Source organism: Mus pahari, chromosome 3, assembly GCF_900095145.1.
Source record: "Mus pahari chromosome 3, PAHARI_EIJ_v1.1, whole genome shotgun sequence".
Lineage (NCBI taxonomy): Eukaryota > Metazoa > Chordata > Mammalia > Rodentia > Muridae > Mus > Mus pahari.
Genome location: NC_034592.1, coordinates 135,817,336 through 135,826,584, shown reverse-complemented (window position 1 = coordinate 135,826,584; position 9,249 = coordinate 135,817,336). Strand labels below are relative to the sequence as shown.

Here is a 9,249-nt window from a genome sequence, read left to right as displayed (position 1 = left end):
TGTGTGTATGAATTTTTAAAAAAAGTTTTTATTGTACATGTATGATTTTTTTATTTTTTTATTTTTTTATATTTTTTGGTTTTTCGAGACAGAGTTTCTCTGTGTAGTTCTGGCTGTCCTGGAACTCACTCTGTAGACCAGGCTGGCCTTGAACTCAGAAATCTGCCTGCCTCTGCCTCCCAAGTGCTGAGATTAAAGGCATGTGCCACCACTGCCCTGTCTTTCTGGATTTCTTGTCTGAGTTCATATTCAACATTTTGGTGAGAGGGACCTGGCACAAGGAATAACCAACACAGTTTCTGCCACCTTCAGGAGATGCACACAATCTTGGCAGATAACTGCCCTTTGGGGGCAGCTGATTTGATGGCTTGGTTGGGAGGTGAATGCTCTATCGCTCTAGAGGGCAGGTACTCCTTCCCCTCTGTCATTTAGAAGTAATTTGTGGTGATAAATGGCTTTTCAAATGCTTTCAGATGCTTGACCAGTGTCCACTCTGGTTGGACTAAGTTCCTGTCCTTCCTCCTATGCCCTGGCCTGGTCTCTGCTTTTGTAGGTGCTTCATAGTGTCCACTGCTGGGCCTGGAGGTGGCACAAAGGCAAAGGCCAGCCTTTTCCCCCGTGCTATGGACCCTCCCCTCATTGGGAGCTGGGAAAATTCTTGGTCAAAAAACTGGGTCATCTAATTTTTTGTGGAGACCCACAGTGTGGCCACTTTAAGGCCAGTGGGAGTTGGCCAGAGGAACAAGGACACTGGAAACCACCAGCACAAGGTTCCTCAAGGAGGGGCAGCCCCGTGAGGATAAATCTTGGGAGGCTCCTGGCATTCAGAAGTGCTGCCCAGATATCCAAGGTGCCTGGCAGGCCCCTCTGAGTCTTCGGGCCATGGGGCTTAGAGTTTGGTATTGCAAGAATGGTTGGTAAAGGGTGCACATTAGCAGCCTGCCCTCCTGAGCCTCACTGTTGTGTATGAGTCTGGGGAAAGCTGGGTTACCTGGGTTCAATTCCACCTTTGAACTTCAGCTGCCCGTGGCTTTATGTTTCAAGCCCAGATGTCTACTGCTGCAGTGAAATAGTGATACAAGCCAGGCGAGGTCAAAGGTCTCAAGAAATGTTTTGGAAAGAGGCAGGAAAATCCTGAGCCCGATTTGGCATGAGGAAAGCCAAGACCCTAGACTCCCACACCTCAAAGGATACGAAGTAAAGGTCTAACAGAGAAAGCAGGAATCGGTGAATTGATTTGAAAACACATTAAATTTCAGGAGTAAAAGGCGCTAATGAGTAACAGGCCTAAATCCTTTTTTAAAAGCGTGGATTTCTTATTGACAGTAAAATCTTTAGCATGTGCAGAATGAAGTCTGTGTGCTGTTAATTTGAAGTGTTGTCATCTTTACTAATCTGTGAACACGGAGCTCCGAACCTGTGGTTGTAGTTACAGACCAAACCTGTAGAGGGAGTCTTGTCTATCACAGATTGTTCACAAAGCAAAGCTTTCAGAGGAAGAAAGAAAAAGGCTTTTAAAAGAAAAGTTGGAGGGTTAAAGGCAGTCTGTTTCAAAATTACAAACAATCGCAGTGGCTGTCTCCTTTGCTCTCCTCTGCAGGCTCCACTGTAAGTGAGTTGTAGCGTAAAGGAATCTGTAGAAATTGTCCTTCCTTCTAGAGGAACCAGAAGGTGGGCTCCTTATTGGGTTTCTTTTGGGGGGCGGGGCATCTCCCCACAGAATTCCATGAACGTCTCTATCTCCATCCTTGTTAAAGCACAAGCTTTATTCGAGGCCCATGTGTTCTAACCCGGGATTTGGAATTGGTGGTGGGAATTCGGGGGGCGTCTGCCCCTAACCCATTTTTCTCTGTCGAGGTTTTAATTCTGCGGTTTGGAGACTGGCTTGTTAGGTCTCAGGCGAGTCTGAGGTTGCTCGGAGGTTCAGGGCACCCCTCTGGCCACCTCGCGCCGCCCCATTCTATCTTCTGAAGCCGAAGCAGAAGGTCTGTTTGCCCCGAGGAAGACCGCACCTTGAGTCGGCGTGCGTCTTCCCTTTCCTGCAGAGACCATGCAGATTGTGCGCTCCCAGGTCTGGGCAGCATTCTTAATATTATGCTATGACTTTACTACTGTAGCCAGCGCGGCGTAAGAAGCCGGCACGGAGTGGTCTGCTAGAGCACAATGACCCGCAGAGTGGGGCGGGGGCCCTCAGAGGGAGCCGGGAGCGAGCGGGTGGCGGGCGCTCCAGGTCGCCGGAATGTTTGGGTCGAACAGGTGAGCGCAGCCTAGACGTTGTAGCTGACCGCTGGGCAAAGAGGAAGGGTACAGGGGCGGGTGCAAACTAAGTGGTGGGAAAGAGACAAAGGAAGAGTGAGAGGCGAGATGGTGCAGAATAGAGAAGAGGCGAGGGGAGGGGAGGAGGCGGCCCGTGGGTAGGGTTCTGAGGAGCTCAAGCTTGAACTTGATCGAGAAAAGGGGGCCTTGAGATGTGGGCGGGGGTCCGACCCAGAGTCGGCCACGTGCCTGGCTTTTCCTTGTCAGCGTCCCATTAGGACCTCCTAGGCTGAACACTCGGGTCCCGCAGCCCTGCACAACGAGCACCGGTGTCGCCCGGGATTGAGAGACGCGTAGGGTCGGGGGCTGTCCGGAGGCCCCATGGCACCAAGAGTTCTTGACCGTGCTGCCTTAGTCACTTTCTTTGGGCCAAGTCTCCCTCTCCTGCTCTGAACGCACCCACCCCGCCCAGGACTTGAAGTCCGCAGCCTCAGGGAGCTAGGGCGAGTCCAGCTCCCATCGCCTCCTTTCCCCGGCTGCGCGCCCTGAAGGGATCTTCCTCCAAGCTCTTCTCCCTTAAGAGAGCTCTACCCAGGAGCGCACAGCGGCGCGTCCAGCGCACCCTGGTCCCCCATACCTGGCCCAACGCCGCCCCCTTTTTCCTCCTCTTCTCCCCCACTCTCCTTTCTCCTCTTCCCTCTCCCCGGGTGCCTCCTTTTCCTCTCTTCCCCCTCCCCCCCATACCCACTCCTCCTTCTCTCCCTCCCCTCCACCTCCTCCTCTTGCTGCTCCTCCTACTCCCCCTGAGTGCGTCCTCCTGTGCTCCCCTCCCCCCCAGGCCCCCGCCCCGTGCCCGGTCCCGCCCCCTCCCCCGCCTCTCCGTACCCGGTTCCCCCCTCCCCCTTCCTCCCGGGCCGCGGCGCCGCCGCCGCCGCCGCCGCCGCCGCCGCCGCTCGCCTGGGCCCTCCCCCTGGCCACCCCCGCCCCCGGGCCGGGCAGTGACGCGCCGCGGCGGTGCCAGCCCCTCTCCCCCGGCGGCCGCGGCGGCGGCAGCAGCAGCAGCAGCTGGAGCAGTGGGGCTGTCACCGCCTCCCGCCCGTTTCACTCCCTGAGCTAGATCCCCGGTCTGCACCTCGCCGCCCGCCCAGGTACGGAGTCCTGGGGAACCCCACGACCGGGCTGGTCCCGGGCCCTCGGCCGCCGCCCCCCTCCTCCTGCCCTGCCTCTTGCCGTTGAGCTGCGGTTAGGGGAACTGGGGGGTTCCGAGGAGGGGGACTCACGGGGAGCTTCCAGAGCTGGGCGAGCTGCTGGCCCTGGGTGGAGTGGGCTGGGGCTGGGGGCGGACTAGTGTGCCCGAGAGCGGGGAGGGGCGAAGGCTGAGCTCCGGGGCTTGCGGGGCGCCCTAGAGGTGCGCCTAGCTTCAAGTGCCTGGGGCTGCCGGGCGCACCCCACTCCGGGCCGTGCGCGCCGCCGGTCCTGGGGGGCGGTGATTGTGTGAGCCGCGCCGCGGTATTGTGCCGCGGCCACGCCGTTTGCAGCGGGCTCCGCACCTCGTCCCCGGGAGGTAGACGTTCGCTGGCAGCGGGGCGGGGGCCAGGCTCGGGTGGCCTCTGCCTCCGGGAGAAAGGAAGTGGACTGTGTTTGGGGATGTGGGGACGGGAAGCGTAGAGTGGTAGGGAGGGGCTCCTTTGCCACGGCGCGGGGAGTTGAGACGCGGTTTGCACAGTTGAGCCCACTTTGGCAGGCTCCTGTCGCTCCACCACGAGACCGACAGCCCGTTTCGTGTGCACCCTTGAAGAAGAAACTAGGGTGTCGGGGACCCCTGGTGAAGGGACACATTGCGCGGGGGCCTCCAGAGAGCGCGTGCAAGGGTTAAAGTGGATTTGCACCTCCGCCCTCTGGCTGCTCGCCGCCCTTCACCTAGGGCTCCTAGGCAGGATACACTGGCAGGCCGGGTGTGTGTGTGTGGGGGGGGTGCAGTTCGCCTTCCTGTTCCAGCCTCTTGGGTTCAGAAGTGACCCCACTCTCACTCGGAGCTGCATTTGCGGGGAGTCCGGCCGCCTTTACCAGGCCGTTCTTCCTGGGGGAAGTTCTCATTAAGCCTCGCTAATTAGCATTATTCCCCGAGAAAGGTTAAGGTTAGATCGTCCTTTTCCATATCGAGAGCCCCCTCCCTGCCAGTCCCTTCTCCCTCCCCTCTACTTCAGAGCACAAAAGCACAAAAAGAAAGTGTGAAGAGGCGCAGATCAATGGAGAAGCCACAAACCCATTAATTCAAATGGAACCCTTTCCCCCTCTAAAACATTGATTTTTCTTTCTGTCTGCTCTGAGGGGAGATGAATAACCTCCTGATTTTACCTGAAATGGTGTTTGGACTCTGTGATTTCCCCCTCTTTCTGAGGATTGTGGCCTGAAATAGATTCTCCCTTGAGATAAAGCCCTACTTATCCCAGAATCAGCTGGAAACCCCCTTCCCCCACCGCACACACCAGCGTTGGGGCCTGGGGAGAGTGTCGGTGCTGTCTTTACTCGTGTGGGCAGAGAGCCTGTGCCGGTGGAGCCAGGTCGCTTGACCTCTGAAATATGCCTGCTTCTGAGCTGTGCGTTGGTGTGGGGGGGAAAGGGCCCATTGATGGCCCAGGCCCCAGTGGGTAGCTTAACCCCAGGTTGTAAATTACCCTTTCATTGGAAAGCCATTTGAGCCCAAATGTCTTTGAATGCAATCCAGGCTTCTCAGTTGGGCTGTCCTTTAGAGCAGTTTCAAGGCAGCACCTCCTTCTGCTTGCTCTCTCTGCCTCAACTCAGTACCTTCTGCCAACCAGTGGCAAACAGCACCCCAGCCTACCTATCTGCTGAGAAGGCTAACTTTGAGGAACTTCTTCCCCAGGGTGTCAGCCACCTTGGGGCAATGAGAGCCAGTCCATCCTCTAGTTGCTCAAGAACTTTTTAGTCTAGCCCGAGTCCTTTTCTTGGAAGGAGAGGGTTAGCTCTGAGTTGTTCCCCTCCGGCCATTCTTTTGGCTGGAAGAACCCTGCTTGCCCAAGAAACTCAGATCCCTATTGATGGCAGGAATTGGGGGTTTCATAGTGAGGAATGCTGGGAAAACAGTCAGTTGTCTTTGCTTTGGAACAAAAGCCCATACACTAGTGGGAAGGTGTGGAAAATGCTCACTCCAGCATCCAGGCATCCACTCTGGCAAGGACAGTAGAGCGTGCACATGGCTATGTGAACAGGAGTGCAGTGTGAGAGTGCATGTGAGGGGGAATCCTCCAAGTGTGGTGAGTGATTGGCTGGATGGAGGAAAGCCTTCCTCCCTTCCTTTCCCCTGGAAGAGTGAGTGCTTGTATGGTCAGGAAGCAGGAGAGCTCTGTTGGTAAGGAGTGGATTGTGTGGGCTGGGTCTCAGGAAGCCTCCTCTGGTGGCCAGGTGGACATTGATGGGTACAGTCTTAAATATCAACCTTGGAAGCTCCCCGTGCCCAGGAGCTGACTCCGATCTCCTGTTTCCTTCATGTAACACCATCACAACTGGGCCAGGAGCCTTTGCTTGCTCTGGGTACTGAGGGTTGTCAGTTTCATTAATAAGTGCCTGATGGGGCTGGAGAGATGGCTCAGCAGTTAAGAGCACCGACTGCTCTTCCAGAGGTCCTGAGTTCAAATCCTAGCAACCACATGGTGGCTCACAACCATCCGTAATGAGATCTGATGCCCTCTTCTGGAGTGTCTGAAGATAGCTACAGTGTACTTACATATAAATAAATGTTTAAAAAAAAAAAAAAAATAAGTGCCTGATGAGTTGAAGTAGTTAAGTTGGGATCAAATGGGCCTCAGCACTTTGTTGGTATACTCTGAGTGAGATATATGTGTATATATATATATTATATATACATAACGCTCACCTCACCCCAAGCAGCTCAGAGGCTGAGCCTTCCCTGGCCTGACTGGGTACACAGATGACCCAGAAGCCACATCCTAGTACATAATGCTAGCTTAAGAGCCAGGGCTGGAGCAACTGTCTACCCTGGTGTTCTTTCCAGCTGCCCAAAAACCTGGGGGCAGTGCAGAATGGGGGGCTGGCTGGCTGGGAGTGTCTGTTTCCTGTCTGGCCTAAGAGCATCCTTGTACATTCCCACCCCCACCATGGACTGAAACCCACACCCGCGGCTCCAGATCAGGCCTTATGGCCTTCACTGGCACTGAATTCTCAGTAAATCCTCCTCCCTTTCTTTCTCAAGTGAGTGGTAGAGATAGAGTTACAGCTCTTAGGAAAGGCCTGGAAAATACTGTAGGAGGCACGCCCCAGAACTCCAAGTCCTGTAAGATGCAAATGGCTGAGCTTCAGAGGCACTAGGAACCCAGTTCCAGAGAAGTTGACCCCAGCTGTAAAATAATCAGGTTACTGATAGCACCTGCCCATAGTTACAGCCATGGATACAGGCCTGCTTCCACTTCCTTCAGCATGGCTCCCAGATTCCAGTCCTCTGGGCTGCAGAGTGTTTGGTGCTGCAGAGAGCTGGAGAGGGGGAAAGGCCTGGGCTAGCTGGGGGTAGTGTGTGTGTGGTGTGTGTGTGTGTGTGTGTGTGTGTGTGTGTGTGTGTGTGTGTGGTGGGAGGCAGAAGGAGGTAGAAGCTGGCTCCTGAATTTTAGACTGAAGATAAGAGGCTCAAGGGTTTGGTCAGATCCTCTCTGTCTGCCTTAAGTGAAGACTCCCAGGTTGGGGGTGTGTCCTAAAGGCTGACTGGGTACTAGCTGCCCTGCCCTGCCCAGCCAAGACAAGACAGTCGTCCCTTTTTAGGAAGGTTGGCCCTACTGCTCTGTGACCCATGATGGCACACACTCTGTGGTGCGTGGTCTGATGAACCTTAACTGCCAAGTGGCCAAGGCTATAGGCTTCAGGATGTAAAGGGCAAAGGCTAGGTAGGGGAGCCTAGCCATGGCCGCCTGCTCAGTCGCACAATCTCAGGAGAGGGATTTTAGAAGCATGGCTTGCACATTTTCATTTTCAAATGAATATCCCATTGAAGTTTCTTAACATAGAGGGAAAAATCAGTAGCTCAGCTTCTCCTGAGATTTAAGAAGGGAGCCCCCGGGCTGGAGAGATGGCTCAGTGGTTAAGAGTGCTGACTGCTCTTCCAGAGTTCCTGAGTTCAAATCCCAGCAACCACATGGTGGCTCACAACCATCCGTAACAAGATCTGATGCCTTCTTCAGGGGTGTCTGAAGACAGCTACAGTGTACTTACATATAATAAATAAATAAATCTTTAAAATAAATAAATAAATAAATCTTTAAAAAAAAAAAAAGAAGGGAGCCCCCTACCTGTGACCTCTTGGAGAAACAGGGGAGTGCCTGGGGTCTTCCACAGGCCTCAGCCTTCACCACTCCTGACTTGGGTTGGCTGCCTCTCTTTCTTCCTCCCTCCCTCCCTCCCTCCCTCCCTCTTACAGGTCCCTGTGGACTTGGGTGATGGTCTGAACTGTGTGCTCTGGTAATTGTCTGTGTAATTAGCCTGCCTTGCCAGCCTCAGCTCTGGAGATAGAGGGTTTGAGTCTGCCCCTGTGCAGTGGCTGGCCTTGCCCCACGGACAGCCAGGTTCTGCTGGCAGCACCTTGCAGAAGCTTCTCTCTAGGTCAGCTCCGCAAGGAAAAAAAAAAAAAAAAAAAAGCCACAGCAGCCAGCTTGTGATTCTCAGAACCACCTTTCACAAAGCAGCAGTTGGGGCGGCAGAAGTCCAGGGCCTCTGGACAAATCTCCAGAGAGAGGCCTTGGCGTTCAGTAACTCTGTGTGTGTGTGTGTGTGTGTGTGTGTGTGTGTGTGTGTGTGCTTTCCTATCCCTACAAATGGGCCAGAGTTTTAGCTGAGTCCTCTCCCTGGATAAAGTCTCAAGGTAGGAGCCCTCCTTAGCCCTGGGGCAACTCTTCACAACGTGGATGTTCAATAACTTGCATCAACTCTGTGTACCTGTGTGTGCCTGTGCATACGCCCTTGTGCTTGCGTAGTCCCCGCCTAGGGGTTGCCTTTGGGTATTATCTCGAGGCCCTTTGTCATTAAGGAACCAGGTACTTTTGATCAAGTGGTGGAAAGTATAATCTCATGGCTCTAGGGACAGACTGTCTGGACTGAAATCCTGGTACTGTCCTTGGTTCTGTTGCTTTGGGCAATTGGGCAAGCCTTTGGGGCACATGTGTGACTAGACTTGGAGAGAGGCCTGCCCTGTGGGGGTGCCTTATGTGGCCAATGTAAGGAAATCTTATGAAACCCTTGTCACAGAGCCTGGGAGCATGTAGATATTGGATGCTTTGTTCTTTCCAGGTAATTTTGTTGTCAGTGTGAAATGTGGTCCATCTATTGGGCAGGATGAGGTGGAACCCATTTTCCTGAACAGTTCAGCTGTCTGAGCCAAGCAGCTCTTTGCAGGCCCTTTGCAGGATGGCTAGCAGCTGTAACTAAGGGAAGCACGTAGCCTCTGACCAGCCAGCCAGGGTTCCAGTTTTCATACGACCCCCCTTCAAGAACTGCTCAGTGGGACTACAACTCTTTTGGTTTTTTTGAGACAGGGTTTCTCTGTGTAGCCCTGGCTGTCCTGGAACTTTCTCTGTAGACCAGGCTGGCCTCGAACTCAGGAATCTACCTGCCTCTGCCTCCCAAGCACTGGGATTAAAGGCGTGCACCACCACTGCCTGGCCAGAACTCTTAATTGTCAGATTAATGCAGCATCCTCATTAAACACTACATCTTGCCAGAGAGTTTAGTCAATTCAACAAATCTTGCTAGTCTCATGGGGAACTCAGAGGACTGGCAGCCTGGTCCTTACTCTTGGAAGGACCCAGAGCCCTGGGATGAGACAGGAGAGAGCCCCACAGTAAGTTTGTGCTATGAGTCAGCTGATGGCACGGACAGATGGGAAGCTTATTTAAGAAGAGGAACTGCCGGGCGGTGGTGGCACACGCCTTTAATCCCAGCACTCTGGAGGCAGAGGCAGGCAGATTTCTG

At 54.1% G+C, this 9,249-nt stretch overlaps 1 protein-coding gene across 3 annotated transcripts in view; it reads left to right on the top strand.

The window, feature by feature from the left end:
- Positions 1 to 9,249, top strand: part of Nol4l (nucleolar protein 4 like) — a 117,927-nt gene that overhangs the window by 78,563 nt on the left and 30,115 nt on the right. Inside the window, exon 1 of one of the 3 annotated variants that reach the window (XM_021192249.2) lies at positions 3,285 to 3,404. The exons of the other annotated variants lie outside the window; for them this stretch is intronic. The gene's annotated coding sequence lies outside the window, so the exon portion shown is untranslated. Of the gene's footprint in view, positions 1 to 3,284; positions 3,405 to 9,249 lie in introns of those variants that run through there. 3 annotated transcript variants of the gene reach the window in all.